The 10,813-nt window shown below is 33.0% G+C and overlaps 1 long non-coding RNA gene across 1 annotated transcript; it reads right to left on the bottom strand.

Moving 5' to 3' along the window:
- Nucleotides 1-799: 799 nt before the first annotated feature.
- On the bottom strand, nt 800-2,643 carry LOC130430494 (uncharacterized). Its single transcript, XR_008907820.1, has 3 exons — nt 2,575-2,643; nt 1,741-1,827; nt 800-1,623 (listed from the first exon to the last, which is right to left on the bottom strand). It is a non-coding gene; the product is annotated as an uncharacterized LOC130430494 (long non-coding RNA).
- Nucleotides 2,644-10,813: the final 8,170 nt, after the last annotated feature.

Raw genomic sequence — 10,813 nt, 5'->3', positions numbered from 1 at the left:
TTCAAAGTTGTAATAATTCAATTGAGATGAGTGAAACTTATATGAATTTTGTGACACAAAAACACCCTGATCTCTTGTCAAAGCATGAGGCATGAAGAAATCATCAACTAAAATCGGACAGAAAACTGAATTAAGGGTTAATATTTTGATGTGTGTTGAACAAACAAGAAGTTTGTGGAAATGATTAATGTATGTTATTAACTAGTGTAGCTTTGAACATGAAATTAAAAACATAATTTTTTGTTTTTTAAACTGTTTAGTTTTGATTTCAATAAGTAGTGTTCACGAAGGAGTACAGATGAAAATAACAAAGCACCTTAATGGAAGCAGAAGACTTGCAGATACAGAGTCATCAGCACATTCATTTCACAGCCTAGCAGAGATTGAACCTCACCTTTTCGCCGAACAATACACCTCAGCCGATACTGTTTTTGTACACTGACAATCCTGTTTTCCAGACTTCAAAGAGCTATTGAAAAATACTGCAAATGCTGGTTAGGTATGATTCAGAGCATGGTAGCTGGTTTGAGCTGGTTTAAGTTGGTCATGTTCTGGTCATGAGCTGGTCCCTAATTGGTCATGAGCAGGAGCTAGTTGCATGGGACCATCATCTTTATAATGTTATATTGTTTTGAATCAGAAAGAAAGAACTTGCAAAAAGGTTTTCCTATAAATTTAAATACTCTATTAAAAATGTTTTGTAACATTTGTAACATTTTGCAATAAAACATTTGTTCATACACTCTAAAAAAAGGCTGGGTTAAAACAACCCAATTTGGGTTATTTTGGTAACCCAACGTTGGGTCAAATATGGACAAACCCAGCGTTGGGTTATTTTAACCCAGCCAGTTGGGTTATATCTTTGACCCAACATGCTGGGTTGTTTTATTTAAATCAACTTTTGCTTAAAAATTACATTGCTGGTTTAAAACAAACCCGAAATGTTTAAAAATAATAATAACAAAATCACAGAGAAATACTCGAGGCATCAGTAAGAATCAAAAGTTTTATTAAGGATCAAAATGCAAGACAAAAGGAATTCATAAAAACATGCAATATGTTATGCTCAATGAACAATAAAATGGCATATAAAACACTTTGATGAAATGTATGTTTATACATATTTAAGGAAAATTAACTTCAATAAATTACATTAGTTTAGATTTTAACATATACATTTAACAAGGTTATTAAAGTGGCACAAGTAAATATAAATAGTTAGACAACTTAACACTTCAAAAATTCATATACAGTTAACAAAGTGGCACGAGTAAAATGCTTTAGGTCAATTCCAGCGTTATGGATGCGACATAAAAACACTATGAAAAGTATTTTACTAAACCCTTGTTGATAGAACCGCATTTATATGATAAAATATCAGTCTATGCACAAGTTTTCTATAAAAAAATAAATAAACAAGCGTTATGGATGTGAAAAAGGGACACCCTAAACTCACAAAACATTTTAAAGAGCGTTAGTTCTTTCGGTTTCAGCACTGCTTAACCTGAGATATCCACGGAGCAGTCTTGCTAAAGAGGATTCTTTTCCTGAGAGTTGTAGACAACAGTGTGGCGTGCACTTTTGGAAGTGGCAGCAGGAGGGTTTCTTTATCAATTTGTTCATCTATAAAGAGAAAAAGAGACAAGAGAAGAATGTAAGGAAACTGGCCTGCCCAGAGCACAATGGATTATAATAAACATATAAAGAAGTACATTAACATTTTACCTAAATAATGTTTACCTTTAAGCCTGTTATGAAAACATCCACGTTCCAGTTGACTTTCTCTTGAATAGAATGATCCATTAATATTAGCTGTTATTCTGCATCCTGTCAGTGTGGGAAAAAAGAAGAGTGGGATATAGTACAGAAAGTGAAATACAGTCTTAAAAAATAATATTATAAACGTTAACACAACTCTTAACTAATTCGACACACTCGGGAATAAGTAGAAGTCTAAAAAGAGCAACAATTGTTCGTCTCATATACCCAAAATAAATTATATCGCATTGTTAACCACTAACGTTATAAGAGCGGCTACTCCCGAGGCAATGGCCGAGATAGAGCTGCTCTCCACGGAGACACGACCGCTGACAGCCTGATGCTCACACCTCCGACAGCGTCTTAACAAATTCTCAAAGAGGCGTTATGTTTATATATAAATCACGTATTTGAGTTCTTAACAACTACATTCTCGTCTAAAAGACTATTAAAACTAAGTTCCCTCACCGAACATTAGCGGTATTTAAAATAAAATAAAATGCTGGATGTTTGCTTTTTACACGACGCTCTCGTGTCGACCTTAAACTAATATCAATGTGCGTAAGTTACTGAACTAAATGACTCACACGAGTCAGAAATTTCAAAGGGAAATGTTGACCAAAAATGAAGTTTAAATGATTAAAAAGCTGTAAATTAGAACAACGTGGGCATAACGTTACAGACTAGCTATACAAAGCTAACGAAGCTAGATTGTAACGTTACTTTACAAACCTAATGCGAACAGCCGAATTTTGCATACTTTTGCATTTTTTTTGTACAGTAATAGTTTTATACATTAAAAACTCGTAAACATACCTTTTCTTCTCCGAATAACAGCTTTCCGAGATGAAGTGGATCAAAATGCCCGCGAAGGTAAAGTTTGTCTGATGCGTCGAGGAGTGGGAGGGGTTTACTCTCTCAACTGTCACTCAATTGGACCAGACTGGTAACCCAGCGTTTGGGTTACTCAAAAAATGACCCAACACTGAGAAAACAACCCAACAACATGACCCAACAGGCTCAACCCAGCTGTTGGGTTAAACAAATAACCCAGCATTTTTTAGAGTGTAATATCAGATGAAAGAAAATTAAAATAAAATGTTCAGCTGAAACCACCGTCATAAAGCGCACAAATGTTTCTAACTGATTCACAATTGGGGCCAAATTACTCTTCAAATAACTAAACGATAGCAATAAAGGGTCAAAATTCAGTTCAATGAGCCATAATACAGGGTGATCAAATGACTTCCTTTTCATACAGTACCCCCACTATTTGAGTAACTTACTGTATGTTCATTACATCATACATTTGAATAACAAAAATCCTGGTCCAGTTTCATTAAGGAAACAAAATGTGAATATGAATTTATATGCTCTGCTCATATTTGCATCTTACTTCTTGTTCCTGGGCTGATAACAAATGATTTCAGGGTGTGAGGGTAAAACAGATAAACATCTGTACATGACCGACAGAAATGTCAAGAACTTCTGTTAGCTAAGAAAGCAATGGTACATCCTGAAAGCTTTCAAATATATTTTTTAATTATTTATGATTTAAAAAGGGATAAAATAACAGGGTTTAGCTGTGTAGCAAATGTTGTTACCTGTAGTTATTTGTTTTATGTTATGGTACAGTAGTCGTAAATAAGCAATGGTGATACTATGAGTTGTGTATCTACTTTTCATACTTTATTGGATATGAATCTTCAGGATTTGGTCCACTGGTGGGGGTTCGGTATAATAGATAAAAAAAATGTCTATTAGATGTAATGTCCATGTACCATGTAATATACAAATTTGAAGAATGAATCATATCAGTTTTTTATAAGCATCTGTTTTTAGTCAAAGTTGGCAATTCTTTTTGCCCGTATAAACTGAATATAATCTGGACACTGAAATGTTTATTAACATGTGGGATGATATCAGTCAGTGATAAACAAATATTCATGTGAACGTCCTATTATAGGGGTTAACCAAACTGTCGGACATTATTATTTATCTAATGAATTGAGCTTTAAAATGACTAAATCACAAATCATTTACAACTGCTGAAAAATACACACTGACATTCAAATATATTACAAAAAATATTTCCTAGGAGATTGTGAAGGAGAACAGACATGAGAGAAAGTCAACTTACAAAGTGAAAGCATTTTTAATTAATGTATCATGTATTTGTATTTAAAATCTGCGTTAACAGTTGTTGTTTTATCACTATTGTAAGAGTAATTTAGGGCAGATTTTCTTGTTCAAACTGGCTCTCAAAGCATTAGTAATCTAGAGTCATTGTGTTTTTATAGCCCACAGAGATGAACGTTTACTCAGAAACTATGGGCAAATAATATAAACAAACATTCAACACAGAAAAGATCAAACCTTCAAGCAGGTTGTTATCACAATAAAATAAATCCAGACGGGGTGATTAGGAAGAGTTCTTGTACATCCTTATGAGGTATATTTTGAAATGGGGCAATATCCCACACAAAGGTCAACCTGACTGTAAAATAAAGTTCTTACTAAAGTGTTTCAGCATAGGCCTACTGATAGCACAGATGTCAATATTTGCCCATGTAAAGTCTCACAGTATTTAAGAAATGTTTTGTTTGTTTAAAAGCATGATTTATTCAAGCCACTTTCAGAATTGTCAGATCTACAATATAATGGTCAATTTTCCTCATACAAATTTCCTTTTCTATTTGTTGGGTATTATCGTTTCTGGTTTGTGCACTTTTATTCACAGAAAACCTACAAACTATGTCATCTCTCAAAAACTGTCCTTTTCATCACATTCATTATAAGCACATGTTTTTTTCATAGAAATTGTGTGTAATTTCATGTTTTTCTGACGTCTGGACTGCAACATTGGATTTAGGAAAATATAAAGATATGTTCAATTTATTGTAAATAAATACAATCTATGATGCCTTTGTTCTGGCAAAATAATTTTATTTAACAAAAACAGGATTGTGTCGTGGTGACTCGAGTGTTTGCACTTACAAAAGTTAACCAGCAGATGTCATCCACGTGCTATGTGTCATCATCATCAACAGAAAGTCACAGTATCAACACAGCTCCCTCTACAGACACTGGAGTTCCTTCAATTCTGATGTGTTTTATAACTTTATTATCACTGAAAGCACAATGGACAGAATCACAAGTTTCTTCGTGTTTTTGTGACAGTTTCAGCGAATGACGAACACGCGCTTTTCTGATTCCGGAAGTGACACGATCACCTACGATCGAGGACAAAGTATTTGTAAGTTTAATAAAAAAACTAAAGATACACTTTTATTTTGATTAATTTGTCAATTTACCAATAATGTTTCAAGTAAGTGTATGTGAACATGCACGTGGTGTCTCAGCAAGCAGTTCAAGTCAATTTAGTCGTGTTAATAATAAATAGCAATATAAAATATTACAAGTTCACCAGAACACAAACATTTATCTTGAATAAAAAACATCACAATAGAGTCATTTTGACAGGGAATTATGCCTCGTGTTGAGTTTTTTTCTTTTGGTCACAATTCCTAATGTTGTGTGAAGGACCTCTTTCATTACCGGGAATGCAGGAGAAAAACATGATATGTGAAAATTTTAAAAAGCAGTTATCTGTCTTTACAAATGAACTCTTCATATGTTCTGTGTTTTGTTCACAGTTGCAATCGTTCTGTTCCAGCAGAATTTCAGCACGCTGTGATTATCCATGTGGCCTTGGGCCTACAAACCAAACCACTTACTGATATACTAATATAAACACAATATGATATTGCTTTTATCTAAATCACATGTACACACAGGTAGTTGTATTTGTATACTTTTATAGGTTCTTAGAGAAATGTGACACTTCAGTCATAAAAGTGGGGATGACAATATAAAGTTTTTCTACACATTGAATGATCTCATCTGCATGCATGTGTGAGATCTGATGATATACGATGAAAATGAAAAAATTGCTAAAGCAGTTTAAAATGCTAGATTGGTAATGGAGAGCCTTAAAAAGCAAATAAAAAATCCTGCAAACCAACTTGAGCCCCCCTTATATTGACTTTCTATAGATGTTGACTACAGTGTGTGTTAGAGTGTATTTTGACGTTCTCTGATTGATGTTAGTTAAATGTGCCCCAGAACTGTTCGTTTACCTAAATTCTTTAAAAAGTCTCATTTTGTGTTCAAGAGAACAAAAAATATATAACATATGTTTTTCCTACTATGGTAGTGAATAATGTCCCAGAAATGAAAATTTCTAACATTCTTTAAAATGTCTTCTTCTTTGTTCATCGGAACAAAGACATTTATTCAGGTTTGAAACACTCAGAGGTAGAGTAAATGATGACTGAGTGTTCTTTTTTGGGTGAACTACCCCTTTAAGGTTATTCTATGTTACAAAAGTGTGATATTAAATGTGCATAACCTGTGAATTATAGAGCAAAAGTGTAAACCCTAGTAAACATACTACAATGCTTCTCTGTTTCCATTAGTGGTTAAGAAAACCATGAGCTGATACATTAAATACATGAAAGTTTTTTCTTAGAAAAAACACTACAGTTGGTTCAAGGCTAAACCGCCGGTCTAGTTAAAGGTGAGACTATATTAGTCATGGGCTGCATGACCAAACCATTGGAAAACATTTTCTTGACTTCATATTATTTTTATTAAAGTATTTACTGTAAATAAAAATGCATAACACATAATTTGACGTGATGTTAAAATAAAATTCCATGATATTGGATATATTTGGTTTGGCAACATTTTTGTTTATACATCAAGGCAAAACAGAAAATTGTTAACTGGAACTATTCAGCATTATCAACCCCTGATATTTAAACTAAGGCTGTTTTCTTCTTCAGAATATGCATCTTTATACAAATAGATACTGATTTAAACATTTTGAAAAAATATTACTATCCTCACCATAATCTTTCAGATATTGCAAATCATTTCAATGGTTGGGAAATAGTTTCCAATGCAGTTTTATCATTACAGACAAGCTATATCATGCCTCGGTTTCTAATATCTTTTATGCAATTTAGCTAGTGGTATTTAAATTAATCAGTAAATGATCCATATATTTAAAAATATATATATATATAGATTTACTTTGGCAGCATTTTAGCAAAATAAGGAAGTTGCTGTTGATCTGGCTGGTCTTAATATTTTAAACAGCTCGGAAAACCACTGTCACATACTGAAAGATGAAAAGGAAATCAGTATTAACAAATAAACGACAGTAATCCAGTTCTTGGTTGTTTCTTTAGTTATGAATACCATAATGAGATTAACAATCTTACCTGTAATTGATTTGGGTCTTGAGGCTCTTTTAAATGTTGCGTCTGATGCAGTTCAGTGTTATAAAGTTGTGAACTGTTTCCAGATCTGTTCCAACATCCATTTTCAGCAGAAACAACATTTAAGAATCCTAATGACAATGAATTTAGAGTCAATATTTGAGGTCATTAATAATAATTTCCAGAGCTTGAGTTTTTTTCTAATAAATATTAAGTCATTACATAGTTTCAATCTCACTTAGAGCGACACTTTGATTACCAGCAGTATCTTAAAATCACATACCTGTATATCTGAAAGATCTCACCTGTTATGATCAGAACAGCATTCAGAAGACCTGATATGACAGTGAAAGTCTTCAATTGTGTTGAGTTTTGCTCTGTTACATTTGTGTGATTCTTGCACTCAGTTGTATTGAACTCGCTTCGTTCAGTTGGTTCTGAAAATAAAGATGTGCATTGCATTCAGTTACAGTAATGACTGTCAGTCTTCTCAAGCACAATAACTCAGTGTAAACAGATTTTTGTAATACTGAGTTAAACATATTCCCTTTTGTATAGATCAACCAAAGAGAAGCTCAACTGATGTTAATAATCACAGTAAGCGCTAATATTTTTGTAACTGAAGGAGCAAAAGTACTTACCAATGATGTTCAGTCTTGTGCTGTGACTGAGTTTTGGATGTGTATCTTTGTTCATACAGTAATAAACTCCTAACTCATCTACAGTGACGTTATATATGACCAGACGATGTTTAGATTGTACTGAATAATTGTTTTTCAATGTTTTATTGAAGTAAAAGGCTAATGTTGGGTTTGAGAATGAGTGCAGTATCACTGTAGGAGAATCTGATTGTTTCTGTAAAACCCAATAAACGTCCTCATCATCCAGATCACAGTTTATAGTCACATTCTGTCCCAAATCAGTCAGTTGATCTAAAGTCTCTGCTGATTCAAACCACATTAATAGACCTTCAAGATAAAAGCAATGAAAGCACACATTAATAATGTCACATGGATTAATAAAAATACAACACTGAAAGTGGCAGGTGTTATCAACCACCTTTAAAAAAAAGAAAAACATTTTCTAACAAAGAGCATCATAACAAACAATAAACTTACAGAACTGAAGCTGAATAATCCTCATGTTGTTGCTGTGGTCTGAACACATCAATTTAATAAAAACTGCTTTACACCACACACTGGATAAAGTGAATCATCTGCAATGCTCTATAAATGGTCTCAATCGTCAAATAGGCGGTCTTGTGTTTTAATTTTAACACTAGTGAGCGACTTCCTTTCTTCAGCTGGACATTTATCCTCTAAAACAACTGGATACGTTTTATAATTTATATTTAATTAATGAAGTGAAGAATATACAATGTTATTTTGCATTTGATTATTTAGTCATACAGTCCAGAAAAATAAAATATTTCAGTGATAGATAATAGTGTCTGACTAGAGCTCTCAATCAAATCTTATTAAGTGTCTTGACATCTACACTCTCCAGACAGAGAAACCTAGTGTGTATATTAAAGATCAACTGAGAGCGTATACTAGACGCCTGCATGTAAAAAGAGCGGCAAACATTAGCAAATGCATTTACTTGAACACAAACCTGACACATAACATGAGTCTTCTCACTGTTCCTTCTCCCCTTATACTTATGCAATTGTGATAACTTAAAGGAGACATCATGTGAAAACCCCACTTTTTCTGAGTTTAAGTGCTATAATCGGGCCCGGTGCATCTAGCAATCCAGAAAACGGTTTATGTGAGAGACTGCATGGTTAAAGTTCGTGAACAACATGCAATGTGGTCGCTGCACAGAGTGCAAACTTAGGAGGTGACAGCAGTGGATTTATTTTATTTTTAGTGGACACTACTCGTGTGTTGAAAAGCCTGATGAATGTTTTTGAGGGTTTTGTTTACACAGCCATTGAGTGTTTTTAAGCAAAATATGTTCCAGACATTTCATGAAGACCCTAAGAAATCATACCAACTTGTTGAAAGTGGTCATAGGAGGCGATAATACTACAAGAAAAAGAGATTATACTGTATTAACTAGAGGAAATCCTTTCAGTTCGTCCATCAATTGAGGGATCGCGGAAAGTTTGGCCAGTTTCCTTGCATTAAAGTAAACTTTTTAAGAACAATTGCTGTCCTAGACAGTGAGTGATTTTTATCTAGTCATTTTCAAAAAGCAAGCAAACAAAACATGCTACATAGCTTTAGTTATGTGGTCAGGGGGATCTTTCTGCCCCAACCTTAACTCCGTCCACAAAACATGTCACAATGTTTAGGCTACCTTCAGAAAAGGTGTCTATAGCCATTAAAATCTTAGCATTATTCATATTACCACCATTATTCAGCATTAACATTTTAATCTATATGGCAAAAGGTAGAAATGTGTGACTTTTTATATAAAAAAAAAATTAGAATCAAGATAAGATAAATAAATAAATCAACAAAATACATTTGTTGGATCAGTGTGAATTAGACTTTAAATTACTGGATTAACAGCAATGAAAGGGCAGACTTTGTGTATTTATTTATTTGGCTCATGCCTGAGATTGACTATATAGATTAAAGTCAAACTGTATGAAGTATTAATATCTTTGTTACATATAATAATTTAGTTACAGAATATGAATATGTAGCACTGAACATTCTGTGATGAATTATACATTTTAATGCAGCAAAGTGCTAAAGTTTCCAATTAAGGTTTGGAAGAAGACTTGTGTGAATGTGATAAACATGTAAGTGGTCTGAGAAAAACATTGCATCTGTTTCAAGATTAAACCACAGGTCTAGTCAAAGGTGAGAGTATATTAGTCATTGGTTGCAGAGACCATTGGAACTCATTTCTGGGTTTATTAAACACTTCAGTTGAGTGTTACAACACTGTAACAAACATTTCCTTTTTTTCTAAAAAATACATAAAACATATACTGACAGGATTTTTTATTTGAAACAAATTTTTCAACACTTAAAGGCAAACCACTTTAGTTGAACTTAAAATGTTATCTATCAACAATTTATAATTTATAAAATGTTTTAAAAAACAGAAATGCAAAACTTCTCACTTTATCTTTTTTTTATTCTAAAACCACAGTTGATAAGCATAAGTCACATTTTCGTTGTCATGGTTATTCTCTAAAAAATACACTTTCAGTGATGACTGACATTACTAGGTTATAATCATTTAACTTTCCTTTGGGTCAAGCTATACACAGTTTGTTAAGGCGAGAAAATAATCGCTTTATTACAGTTCGACCAAAAGGACAGTTTGACCACTCAGATCTATATGGTTATTGTCAAACATATATGCTCATATAAATTCACAATCGATAGCTTCCTTTGTAGAAATATGAGTGGATGTTAAAATACACTGACAACATCACAAGACTAACATGTGCTATCAATATAATGTTAAAGAATAAAAACATCATTACATCGAAAACATTAATATCACTAAATTGGTAAGGTAAAATAATTCATCATACATATTTCTTTACACTGTGAGATATATCAGATATGTCAGGATAGTTTTTAAGATTGTGTTGGCAGCTTTGAAGCAGCACAGTTGCTATTGTTTCCTGGAACAAGAATTTATGAAGCTTTGAACATTTCACTTTTGCACACTGAAAGAGCAAATGAATACATGTATAAGCATAAAGAATGCAGATGTTTTATTCAAAATTTATCTAAATGATGCTCAGATACTGTACTGTATTGTGATTTGAGATCATTACCTTTAACTGGATTGGGATT

Source organism: Triplophysa dalaica, chromosome 10 (assembly GCF_015846415.1).
Source record: "Triplophysa dalaica isolate WHDGS20190420 chromosome 10, ASM1584641v1, whole genome shotgun sequence".
NCBI classification, from domain to species: Eukaryota; Metazoa; Chordata; class Actinopteri; order Cypriniformes; family Nemacheilidae; genus Triplophysa; species Triplophysa dalaica.
Note: the sequence above shows the minus strand (reverse complement) of the source record. Positions and strands in the feature narration are given on the sequence as shown.